The sequence below is a fragment of the Hyla sarda genome, chromosome 1 (genome assembly GCF_029499605.1).
Source record: "Hyla sarda isolate aHylSar1 chromosome 1, aHylSar1.hap1, whole genome shotgun sequence".
NCBI lineage: Eukaryota > Metazoa > Chordata > Amphibia > Anura > Hylidae > Hyla > Hyla sarda.
In genome coordinates, this window is record NC_079189.1 from 553,680,482 (window position 1) to 553,693,979 (window position 13,498).

A 13,498-nucleotide genomic window follows, 5' to 3' on the forward strand; every position below is an offset into this window, starting at 1 on the left:
GTTCATATATGTACGTGTAAAGTTTCATGTGTGTCCACATTGACATTTTTAATACACATATGTAAAATATATATATTTTTTTTCTATATGAGGTTTTACAATTATTTGACATTTTAATTGTCACATGGCACTAGATTTTTCGCAGGGATTTTAATTATTTCACAGGCCTTCCTAATTCAACAAAAAGGGTAATGTATTATCCCTGGATCATATTTGTCACTTATTTTTTGCACTTTTTGCACTTTTGCACTTTATTCACTTGTTTTTTTCACCGGGGTGTTATTGCTTATTTTGTATCCTATCACATTGCTGGAACTGCCTACTCCAGCGGTGTGTATGTTCATGTGTGCATTGCATGTATATGTGTGCTCATTAGTATGCATGTGTGGTGGAGCCTTTTTCACGTCATGCGTGCGTGCATGTGCATGCATGTATGTGTTTATGCACATATGACGTATTTATATATATATATATATATATATATATATATATATATATATATATATATATCACACTATCCATTCATTTTTTTTCACATAGTTTTATTTATTTCACCATATATGTCATAATTCACTTTGCACTCATGTCTTGATAGTTTTTAATTTGAAGTCTTACATTTGTTACCAGTTGTTCATGTCCCCAGTGGTGCCTCCTGACTGGGGGCGGGCATTATATGTTCCCGCCTCCCCTCGGGATGGTCCATATATAACATTAATATGTTGTCACATTCGATTTACCATCTTAAACCTACCAGAACAGTCGTTGCTTTTTCAGCTCCTAGTCCCAGCGGACACATGACTTTGTTTACATTGCCCCTGATTGGCTGTTGGCATCCTTATGACGTCGGCGCGCGGCTCTGGCTCCGCCTCCCCTTCGCTCGCGCTGCTGTGTGCTGCGGCGGGGGGCATGGCCGAGTCCGGGTGCCGGCGTCTCTGTGACGCCGATCACGGGCACTTCCTGGCCCCTTTTCATTGGTGTTCTCCTGGTGACATGGGCAGGCAGTCTCGGGCCCCGTCTACTGGTGTGTCGGCGCCTGACGTGGATGGCCGACGGGCGGGGCCCCGGCTGCGGGCCCTAGTCTCTATGACAACGATGGTGCTTGCAGGTGTGTGACTTGTAGTGTTAGGGCATGTGAACATTATTCTGGCGGTTAATTGGTGGATAGGATATACTGAAGGGAGGGCTGTTTGTACATAGACCACACCCCGGAAGAAGCCAACCCCAGGCAAAACGTTGGGTGCTGAGGGCCCACTTTCTTGTACTCGTTCTCCACTTGGTAATTTATTGTTCTCTTTTATGCTGTATGTATTTAGCTTGTGAGATGCTATTAATGTATTGTACACTTGTACTCTTGTACTACATAGCTATCATGTCTGCTATTTACTCCATGTGAGCCCTCATCGTAGTTGTATTTATATTTTGCTTTGCGTGGGATTCATTACCCTTATAGGGGGCTGTTTTCCTTGATAAATGTTTTTACTTTTGGAAGACATCAGAGGGCTTCAAAGTTCAGCAGCAATTTTCCAATTTTTCACCCAATTTTCAAAATCAGAATTTCAAAATCAGTGGATTTGAAGGGCCTTAATATTAGAAATACCCCATAAATTACTCCATTATAAAAACTACACCCTTCAAAGTATTCAATTGACATTCATAAAGTGTGTTAACCCTTTAGATGTTTCACAGGAATAGCAGCAAAATGAAGGAGAACATTCAAAATCTTAATTTTTTACACTTGCATGTTCTTGTAGACCCGGTTTTTGAATTTTTACAAGGGGTAAAAGGTGAGAAATCTTCCTAAAATTTGTGAGGTGTTCTGCAGGCGCAGTAGAGGGCTCAGAAGGGAAGGAGCGACAATGGGATTTTGGAGAGTGAGTTTTTCTGAAATGGTTTTGGGGGGCATGTCACATTTAGGAAGCCCCTAAGGTGCCAGAACAGCAAAAAAAAAAACATGGCATACTATTTTTGAAACTACACTCCTCAAGGAACATAACAAGGGTACAGTGAGCCTTAACACCCCACAGGTGTTTGACGACTGCGGGCACACTACAATGCTTAGAAGAGAAGGAGTTACATTTGGCTTTTGGAAAGCAAATTTTGCTGAAATAGGTTTTTGGGGGGCATGTCACATTTAGGAAGCCCCTGTGGAGCCAGAACAGCAAAAAAAAAAAAAAAACATACTATTTGGGAAACTACAGCCCTCAAAGAACGTAACAAGGGGTATCATGAGCCTTAATACCCCACATGTGTTTGAAGACTTTTCGTTAAAGTTGAATGTGTAAATGATTTTTAATTCTTTTTCACTAAATTGCTGGTTTTTCCTCAAATTTTACATTTTTACTGGGGGTAATAAAATTTGTAACCCCATCTCTTCTGAGTATGTAAATATCCCATGTGTGGACGTCAAGTGCACTGCGGGCGAACTACAATGCTCAGAAAAGAAGGAGTCACATTTGGCTTTTGGAAAGCAAATTTTGCTGTAATGGTTTTTGGGGGGGCATGTCACATTTAGGAAACCCCTATGGTGCCAAAACCCCACAGCTGTTTGATAAATGTTCATTAAAGTGTGATGTGAAAAGGAAAAAGTTAAATTTTATACACTAAAATGCTGGGGTTAACCCAAATTTTTCATTTTCAGAAGTTGTAATAGGAGAAAATGTCACCTAAATTTATAAATACATTTCTTTAAAGTAAGGACATACCTCCTATTGGACATAAATTGCTCTGCGGGTGCACACCAGGTCTCAGAAGAGCAGGAGCGCCTTTCAACTTTTGGAGAATCTTGTCAGGGGCCTTGAGCATTTACCATGGAGCTACCATGGAGCCAGAACAGTGGGACCTCCTCCCTCAAGTGCCGTCATTTTGGAAAATGCACTTCCCAGGGAACGTAACAAGGGGTACAGTGAGTATTTACACCTCACAGGTGTATGGAACATTGGGCCATAAATTGACAAAATAAGAGTTTTTCACAAAAATGCAGATGTTACCCCAAATGTTTCATTTGCACAAGGGGTAATAGGAGAAAATGCCCCCCAAATTTTGTAACCCCATTGCTTCTGAGTATGGAAATATGCCATATGTGGACGCAACATGCTGTGCGGGCGCACTACAGGGCTCAAAAATCATAGAGCTGTGTTTGCATTTGAAGCCTATGGCATATCAGTAGCTGACAGTTACATACATTCAGCGGAAAATAGAAGAAAGGAACACCCTTTGTGACATGTGACCCCATTCCACACAGTACACCCCCTGAGGAAGGTGTATAGTAGGGAACTAGACATGTGGAACGGACGGGTGTTCTCTAAATTTATTTTCCAGGAATGGATGAAATGTACTAATTATGTTCCCAGAATGATGACCCAGAGCATAGCCAAAAGAAAAAAATATGCCCACCCAAAACCCTATGCTCTGAATAATCTTTCTGGAAATGTGATATGTGTGGCTGTCCCTTATCTGTCGCTCAGGTGGAGAGAGAGCGCTGTGCATTTGAGGCAACATAAAAAAGACCATGATGCTAGTGACTCAGTGACCTATGACCCATTTTGGGGAAAAAATGCCCCCAGAGGTCTTATCAGGTTTTTATTTATTTTTTGATAAAAGAGTTTTTTGGGCAACTTAGTGGTTTATGGAGTTAAAATTTGGAATGTACTCTTGACTTGGTACATTGCCAATGATTTCAGCAGGCATCCTGGTCCGGTCCCAGCCTGGCCCATGGCAGAAACCAAAATTCCAGCAGGCCTACAGGTACGCCCTGTGTCCTTAAGTACAAGGACATCAGTGCATTTCTGTACGCCCTGTGTCCTTAAGGGGTTAAAGTAATTTTCCTTCTGCTTGTCACTGTTGACCTTCCCCATATTCTGTGACAAATTTTTCAAATTGTCGCATGCTGGTTGTCGCAAATTATTCACTACACCCTGCCAGAAAACAAATGCATGTGATCAGATTTATCAATAGATTTGTCTGGCTCAGTCTATGCCATCTTCTCTCTGCAGAATGTTTTAGAAGCCACAAATAATAAACTAGGCAGGAACAGGCACACCCCACAAACCACATCCACTTCAGCCCCAAAAACAAAAAAAAAGGATAAAAAGAGAAAAAAAACTGCTAAAAAAAATTGGCTAAAACTGGTAACACACGCTTGATAAATGTCACCCTTCTTGCCTAGTGTGTGGCTGTTTTGTGCCCTTTGACACAAAAAAGATGAGTTGCACTTTTGTGTGAGGTTACATCCTAAATGGCAGATGTGGACTGGTCTGCTGTCCTTTTGCAATTTATATAAATAGGGAAATACATATTAGCGCTGATTTGCTATTGTCAGGTTGTGGGCCAAAATGTGGTGCAGTGTGCCACAAATTGTGTCTGCACCAGAATTTGCTACCAAAAAAGTAAAAAAAATTGACCAACTCTCCATTTTACTTAGAAAACCCAGAAAAGGGTGAGTGGCTGCCAAAAAAAAGGTGTGTGCCCCCGACATTTTAAAAAAATCCTAATATATTTAGTAATGTTTCCACAGAAAATATGGTGGATTTGAGCTCTGAAAAACCCCACAGCTTAGAGCAGTTGTAAAAAAAAGTAAAACATAGGGAAATCTACAAAATGTAGGGAAACATTAGCAAAAACTATTGAAAAATACCTGTCATGAATCAAAACCAGCGACCACTGGATGGAAGCTAGATTATTCTGCAAGGAATTGTAGTTTTATAACAGCTGGAGGCACTCTAGTTAGAAAACACTGGTCTATTGCATGGAAGGGAGCACAGGTGTTTTTCAGTGGGTGGGGTGGCTGATGTGTGGCAAAGAGAAAAGGGACCTCACACTCACAAACAAGGAATCCTGGGACTTGAAGTTGGGGGTAGGGAACTCCAAGAGGAGCCAGGGCATTATGGTAATCTCACAACATAGCCGTTTAGTTCCAAGACTAGCACAGATCCTTACAAAGCATGTCCATTACTGGCTGGTGAGTACTAAAATCACCTTATGGTGGATAACCCCTTTAACTTTTGCTGCAACTTCGGAGCCCAAGACTTGCATCAGGCTGCAGTGATCAGGATATGGATTTACCATAAGTCCTATGCATGGATATGAGTCTTCAGGCAAATCCATCTGATCAAAGTAGTATCGGGCATGTCTCGACTCTGAAGCTGCTTCAAAATTTAAACACATACAGTATCCTGCTGCTAGAGCCATCATTGGATGTACACTTTAAGCAGAATAGAGATAAAGTACTGTAAGTGCAAACACATTTTTATATTGGCCAAATAGAGACCAACAGTCCCTTGGTTTTTATCTGGCAATAGAAGTCTACAATTTTATTTAGTATGTGTGTAGGGAGCTTTTCCAGTGTGTATGCTACACGCTGTTCAGGATCCCCCCCTCCACATGATAAAAATATCGTCCATGTATCTTAACATGTTATCTATAAATTTTATGTAGGATCAAAGAAAGAACAAATTCTGCACTCACCGCACAGTACAGGTATCGCGGCCTCGGATTCCGGACCTCCTCGGATGGCGTGGGAGTAACAGCCGCCGCTGAGAGCGCTCAGAAATGGGCAACAGCTGGCGGTTTCGCGTTACAATCAACACTTAGGGCCGGAAGAAGCGTTGATTGTAACGCAAAACCGCCGGCTGTTGCCCATTTCTGAGCGCTCTCAGCGGCGGCTGTTACTCCCACGCCATCCGAGGAGGTCCGGAATCCGAGGCCGCGATACCCGTACTGTGCGTTGAGTGCAGGATTTGTTCTTTCTTTGATCGTACTATTTACTAAAACTTACCTTACGTCCTAGCACCGCCGCGGTTTGTTGACTCAGACTCCCATAGCTGCCATTGGTCCATAGGTGGATTCAGATATAAGTTGCTGGTGCCGCTTGCCTTTTGTTCTCTGGAGTAGTCAAATTTTATGTAGGGGTTTCTTGCTGAAAAGATGTGAAATTTTTTTAAAAGCATGGAGAAATAAATTTGCAAAAGTACATGCAACAGGCATAGCCATTGCAGTACCAGATACTTGCTGGTACCATGTGTTGTTAAATCTGAATGCATTATGGTTCAATATGAATCTTAGGGACTCACAAATGAAGTTTACCAGGCCAGGGTCCATGCCCATGTCCACGAGGAGCCCCTCCACCACCCTGACCCCCAGGTCCTGGGGAATCCGAGTGTGGAGAGACTCCACGTTGACAGAGGCAAGGCTACAGTTGTCCTTCCATGACATCCCTTCAGGTGTCCTAAGGAATTTGCCAGTATCTTTAAGATATGTAGAAAGATCTTTGAAAGTCCCTCGGTCACCGACCCAATCCCCGAGAAATCTATTTGGCATTGCGCCTCCAACTAGTTCATACACAGCTAACACACTGGCGTTCAGCATAGCACGCATGACTGTTAGTCTCTAGAACCAGCCCTACTCTCTCTTTTTTTCCTTCTAACTATATCACACACTGTACAGTATATTAAAGGTACAAACCTTCAATCATATGGCGTCAATCCAACATATCTATAGAGTCCTATTGACCAGCAGTGTGTCAAAAAGTGTCCTTTCAGCAAATGTCTGTAGGTCTAGGTCAACAGACCTCATTTTATTCATCTGTATAGTTTTTAAAATGGAAAGTCAAAAAAAGATGTATAATAGAATTTTTTTTTTTTACATAATAGGAGTCAATAGCAGATGTATGCAGCTGTATAGGCATGCATTATTCATCTAGGGAAATTCTAGTGGACCATGAAGTATGAATTTAGCCTCACTTACCTGCAGTCTCAGCTTAAGTTCCCATGTATTATTTTGGCAGTATTTGGTCCCCCTTTGAAGGTCATTTTGGTGAAATTTTTTAAAGCGTACCTTTTAAATACCACAAAAAAACACCAAATTGTTTTTTGTTACTCAGTACCTCATCCTGATCCTGTACATGTAATTTTTATGTCTCTATCACCAATATTTGATAGCAAAAAATAGCATATTACAGCTGCTCAATGTCTTTTCTATCTTGTCAAAGGGAGGGGGCAGGTTCCTCTCTTGCCTGCACTATGATGACTCCTCCCTCTCCCTCACTCTGCTGACTCACTGATCTTGGAAGCCTGGCAGCCTTGCTCTGTAACCCTTTCTTCTCTGGATTTATGATGTATACACACGCACATGCACACACACACACGCACACACACACACACGCACACACATACACAGACACACAAAGACACACAATGATTTTTGGAGATTGCACTCTACCACCAAAGACTTGGAGGGAGATTTATCAAAACCTGTGCAAAGGAAAAGTTGCCCAGTTGCCCATAGAAACCAATCAGATCCCTTCTTTCATTTTTAACAAGGCCTCTGCAAAATGGAAGAAGCAATCTGATTGGTTGCTATGGGCAACTGGGCAACTTTTCCTCTGCACAGGTTTTGATAAATCTCCCCCAATATGGTGAGTGTATAATTTACATCTTCCTATGTCATTCTTGAGTGTCATCCTTAGACAGTCCTGTAATGCTGAGACTTGTAGCTTTGGACTAGTTGGAGGTACAGTGTTTGGATAACTCTTTTTTGCAGCAGTGTTGCTTTCAGCTGTGGGCCTACAGTTTTTGCAAAACTATAACTCCCAGAATGTCCAGACATCCTTTGACTGTCCAGACATGCTTGGAGTTGTAGTTTGCAACAGCTGGAGCCACATGTTTGGTAAAACTCTGTGTTACAGCAGTGTTGCTGCAGGGTGTGTTCCTCCTGCAGCCTTTTCAATCAGCCATCTGTGTCTATGACCCTTGGACACGCTAATGCTGCTGTGGGACTCATAAGTGTCCCAGGAGGTATGAGGACTCCTAGTGGTGGGATATTCAAAGACAGTTTACTTTAATAAAATGTGAAAATTTTTTAAGACATTTATTAGAGAAACTATTGTTTTGCCAAGATGTGCAACAGGTTCAATACACAGAAGAAGAGGGAATAGGCAAAGCAGCGCTATCACACCAACTTTTCAGTAAGCTTTCTCTAAACATCAATTTTCACTCCAGTTACAAAGTTTTCATAATTATGATTTAATTTTAATTTAAAGGGGAACTCCAACGTTAACAATTTATCACCTATCCACAGGATAGTGGATACATGCCTGATCGCTGGGGGCCTGACCCTTGGGACTCCCCACGATCTTCCGCCTGACACCCTGTCTCTACCCGTGCATGGAGTGGCCACCATCCCCTCCATGCATCAATATGGAAGAGCTGGTAATACAGCCCTTGTGTATCTCCGACTCTCCCATAGAGATGCATGGAGGGGACGTCTTGACCACCACCTTGTGCAGTGGCCAACAAAGCTCCGTGCACAGAGCGGTGGCCACTGTGCATGGGGAGAACTGGGATGCCATGCAGGAGATCGCAGGGGGTCCCAGCACACGGTCAGACCCTCAGCAATCATACACTTATCCCCTATTTTGTGGTTAGTGGATAAGTTGTTAAATACTGGAGTTCCCCTTCAATGCCAAGCCAGAGATCTCTTGAGAAGGAAAAAGGACCCATTTGCAGACAGCGCTGCTTCGAGGCTCTTGCCCCTTGTCAGTAAAAAGCAAGGTGTTCTGGCTTAGCTTGCAAAATATAAAGGAAATTTTATTTTCCAGATTTAACTGAAAGACTAAATACAAAAATACAATAAAACAAATTATTGCTTTTGGGGTTTTTATTTTGTTTGTTGGGCATTTTTTTTTACAATTCATTTATTCCTTTAATATGGCAATTATCATATGTTTTATTTTGTTCATCTTATCAAAAGTTTGGCATAGATGTAAAAGAATTTTGGATTGAGCGACAGATTTTGCTGCTTTCATTTGGTTTGCATTGTCTTCGCCGCCTTTCCTGCTTACATTATGCCTGTGTTAATTTGCATGCAGTCTAATTAGCTTTCCTGGCATAGTATCTACATATTATTATTGTAATTAGACAACTAATTAGAGTCTTAATTCTCCTTCTCTTTAATATACTATACAAAGTAATGATTATGCAAAGAAATAGCACAAAGATATCCAAAGGAAATGTGCCTTGAACAAACAAAAAATATTTTAAAGACCTTTATTGAAAGAGAGCATTTTGTGTATTTATAATTTACTCAAGTCATGTGAATAGGTTTCATTTAGATAAATACAGAGAGTTGTGCTTTAAAATTAATTTTACATCTGACAGAATGGACCATGTGTAATATAGTCTTTTTTTGTCTAATTTTACGTGTTCAGATGTACAGTAAATGAGTATTTATAAATGTGTCATTTTAAGTCTCATGCATCCAGTAACACTACCGTCAGATCTTCAGGATGTTTTGAAAATATTTAAAGGGACTGTCTCTTGAAGTAAACAACTGTCCATAAGTCCCATTAACTGTTAAATGTACAAGGATGTATATATGTGTATGGCGTGGTCTCCTGACTTGAGTCTGTGCCCTCAGCTGATTCCTGTAGCTAAGGACCGCCGTTAACAGCCGACATGCGGCCATCTATTACCCTTTAGATCGCCACTGTCAAAGCTGACAGTGGCATCCAAAGGGACCTTAAAACAGTTCATGGTGGTCCAGTGGGAAAGATTGCCCCTGCGCAGCACGATTGCAGGGAAGCAATCCACCGCTGAAGTAGCCAGAGGGCTTACCTCTCATCCTGAGGCCTCCTATGGCTGGCTATTTCTATGGAACTACATTGAACAGTATGTGGAATCTAAAGATTCCTCGTTAAGGGGTACTCCGGTGGAAAACTTTTTTTTTTAATCAACTGGTGCCAGAAAGTTAAACACATTTGTAAATTATAAAAAATAGAAGGTGGTGCAGCCGACAATTAAATACTGTCCAAGGCTAAGTAGGCAGATGTAATGATAATCATTAAAAAGGAAGAAAGAGGACTGCCTACACCTCAAGAACAATAATTACAATAATTTAATAAATTTAGGCTGACACTGTGCTTCAAATATTTGTAGTACAAATGTATTTAAAACATGAATAATAATTGCAGAAGAATGCAGAATATTGCCCTCACAGGGCCCTTGTGGAGGAAAAAAAATTACAAACAACTATCTAGAGATATAGTAAATGCATATTAAATAAATTGAAAATAAAAATGTTGCTTTAAGAAATATATGACTGCAGTGTGACCGTTAGTCCGGCAATTTTGTATCTGATTGTCCGGTATAGATCAGTCAATGTCCAGAAAATTACCGTAATCAGAACAAATGTATGAATGTCCAGGGTATTTTCCCATGTAAATCAGCAAGATGTTATAAGTAAAATAAAGATATTACCAAATGTAGAGGTTCCTGTATTATCCTCACTTTGTGACGCTGCCCTGTGGGCGCTGGCAGGCACCGGCACGGCTGGCTCAGACAGCACTGAACCTGGTATTTACCGTGCATTGCTGCGGTCCGGAGGTGTCAGTGCTGATGGTATTAACTGATCTCCCTCGAGTGGATGGCGTCTGACGTCAGCAGCCAGGAACTGCAGGTAATGGATACTCCAGGTGATACGAGCAAAAGAAATCTGAGGATAATAGATGTTACCAGTGGTAACTGGCTTTTTTTTACAGATGGTTGAGTTGTTGTTTCAAAGTTCAGTGGCTGTCACTCTGCATGTAAAGACAAGGCTAAACGTGTTTCGGGGTGCTATATCAAAAGTATTCGACCTGTCTGAGTGGTGTCTGAGCCAGCCGTGCCGGTGCCTGACAGCGCCCACAGGGCAGCGTCACAAAGCGAGGATAATACAGGAACCTCTACATTTGGTAATATCTTTATTTTACTTATAACATCTTGCTAATTTACATGGGAAAATACCCTGGACAATCATACATTTGTTCTGATTAATTTCCTGGACATTGGCTGATCTATACCGGACTATCAGATACAAAATTGCCAGAGTAATGGTCACACTGCAGTCATATATTTCTTAAAGCTAATTTTTTACTTTCAATGTATTTTAAAATGCATTTACTATGTCTCTAGATATTTGTTTGTAATTTTTTTCCTCCACAAGGGCCCTGTGAGGGGAATTTTCTGCATTCTTCTGCAATTATTATTCATGTTTTAAATACATTTGTACTACAAATATTTGAAGCACGGTCTCAGCCTAAATTTATAAAATTAGTAAATTACTATTAAAAAAAATCTTAATCCTTCCAGTACTTATTAGCTGCTGAATACTACAGAAGAAATTATTTTCTTTTTGGACCACAGTGCTCTCTGCTGAATCACCAGCACAGTGCTCTCTGCTGACATCTCTGTCCATTTTAAGAACTGTCCAGAATAGGAGAAAAACATATGCTGCTCGGGTCAGTTCCTAAAATGGACAGAGATGTCCGCAGAGGGCACTGTGCTTGTGATTCAGCAGAGAGCACTGTGTTCCAAAAAGAAAATAATTTCCTCTGTAGTATTCAGCAGCTAATAAGTACTGGAAGGATTAAGATTTTTAAATAGAATTAATTTACAAATCTGTTTAACTTTCTGACACCAGTTGATTAAAAAAAAAAAAAAAAAAGGTTTCCACCGGAGTACCCTTTTAACCCCTTAATGATGCAGGACGTATATTTACGCCCTGCGCCGGCTCCCGTGATATGAAGCGGGATCGCGCCGCGATCCCGCATCATATCGCGTCGGTCCCGGCGCTCATCAACGGCCGGGACCCGCGGCTAATACCACACATCGCCGATCGCGGCGATGTGCGGTATTAACCCTTTAGAAGCGGCGGTCAAAGCTGACCGCTGCTTCTAAAGTGAAAGTGAAAGTGACCTGGCTGCTCAGTCGGGCTGTTCGGGACCGCCGCGGTGAAATCGCGGCATCCCGAACAGCTGACAGGTCACTGGGAGGGCCCTTACCTGCCTCCTCGGTGTCCAATCGGTGAATGACTGCTCCGTGCCTGAGATCCAGGCAGGAGCAGTCAAGCGCCGATAACACTGATCACAGGCGTGTTAATACACTTATACGGAAAAATAAAAAAGTTATAGAGGTCAGAAAATGACATTTTAACATACTACTTTATAAGCAAAAAGTTATAATTTTTTTAACAGAAGTAAAACAAAATCAAACCTCTATTAGTTGGGTATCCTTTTAATTGTATGGACCTACAAAATAAAGATAAGGTGTCATTTTTACCGAAAAGTGCTTTGCGCAGAATCAGAAGCCCTACAAATAGTTTCCTTTAGTTTCGCAATAGATTTTGTGGTGAAATTATTGATGTCATTACAAAGTAAAATTGGTGGTGTAAAAAAAAAAAAAAGAAGGCCTCATATGGGTCTGTAGGTGGAAAATTTAAAAGGTTATGATTGGGGATGAGCGAATTGAATCTGACGAATACGAATTTGTTACAAATTTCAGGAAAAATTAGCTTCACAACGAATCCGAATATCGACGCGATTTCGGTGAGCTGGAGCGGGGCACAAAAAGGAGCCGGATGCAGCGGCTTCAGTCTCTTCCTCCCTCTCCAGGCAGGCTCTCGCACTGCTGGCCCGGCAGGCCGACAGGGCGAGCTGCCTGCCGAACGGGATAGCGCAAGAGGACAGGCAAACACCGGCTCTGCTCGGGGGCCCCGGGCCAGCTCGGGGCCCCCAGCAATTGCTTGGTTTGCCTGTCCTGGTGCGACGGGCCTGCATGAACCTCCACGTCTCCTCTATCCTAGAGTTTAAAGGGGTACTCCGTTAGAAACATCTTATCCCTATCCAAAGGATAAGGGATAAGATGTTAGATTGTGGGGGTCCTGCTGCTGGGACCCTCCATGATCTCCGGGCCGGCAGCTGCAGCATCTGGAACATGGAAGCTTGCAGTTACCACGTTCATGACCTCACGCCACGCTCTCTCTATTCATGTCTATCGGAGGGGGTGAGATGGCTAGTACATAGCCGTCACGCCTCCTCCCAGAGAAGTGAATGGAGGGGGCATGGTGGCTTGCATTGCCAATCATCGGGCAATGACGGGGTGCCGCAGCGGACATCGCAGTGTTCCCCAGTGGCGGGACCTCCACGATCTAACATCTTATCCCCTATCCTTTGGATAACATTTTTCCAATGGAGTACCCCTTTAAGTTTTGAGGTCAAATGATCCATGAAATGTATGTAAAGGATTTGGTTACAATGCGCCACAGTCTGAGATGCGCTCAAATACTGGCTAACCTGAGACACATTAACAATAAATTTTTTCATTTTCATGGACCACTGTTCCAAAAAATATGTCCAACGCCAGTGGGGCATAAATGCTCACTGCACCCCTTATTAAATTCTGTGAGGGGTGCAGTTTCCAAAATTGGGGCACACATGGCTATTTATTTTTTTGCATTTATGTCAGAAACACTGTAAAATCAGCTACCCCTGTGAAAATCATCAATTTAGGCCACAAATGCACGTAGTGCGCTCTCACTCCTGAGCCTTGTTGTAGGGCATTTTACACCCACATATGGGGTATTTCCGTACTCAGGAGAAATTTTGTTACACATTTTGGGTTTTTTATTTTCCTTTTACCTCTTATGAAAATAAAAAGTATGGGGCAACATCAGCATGTTAGTGTGAACA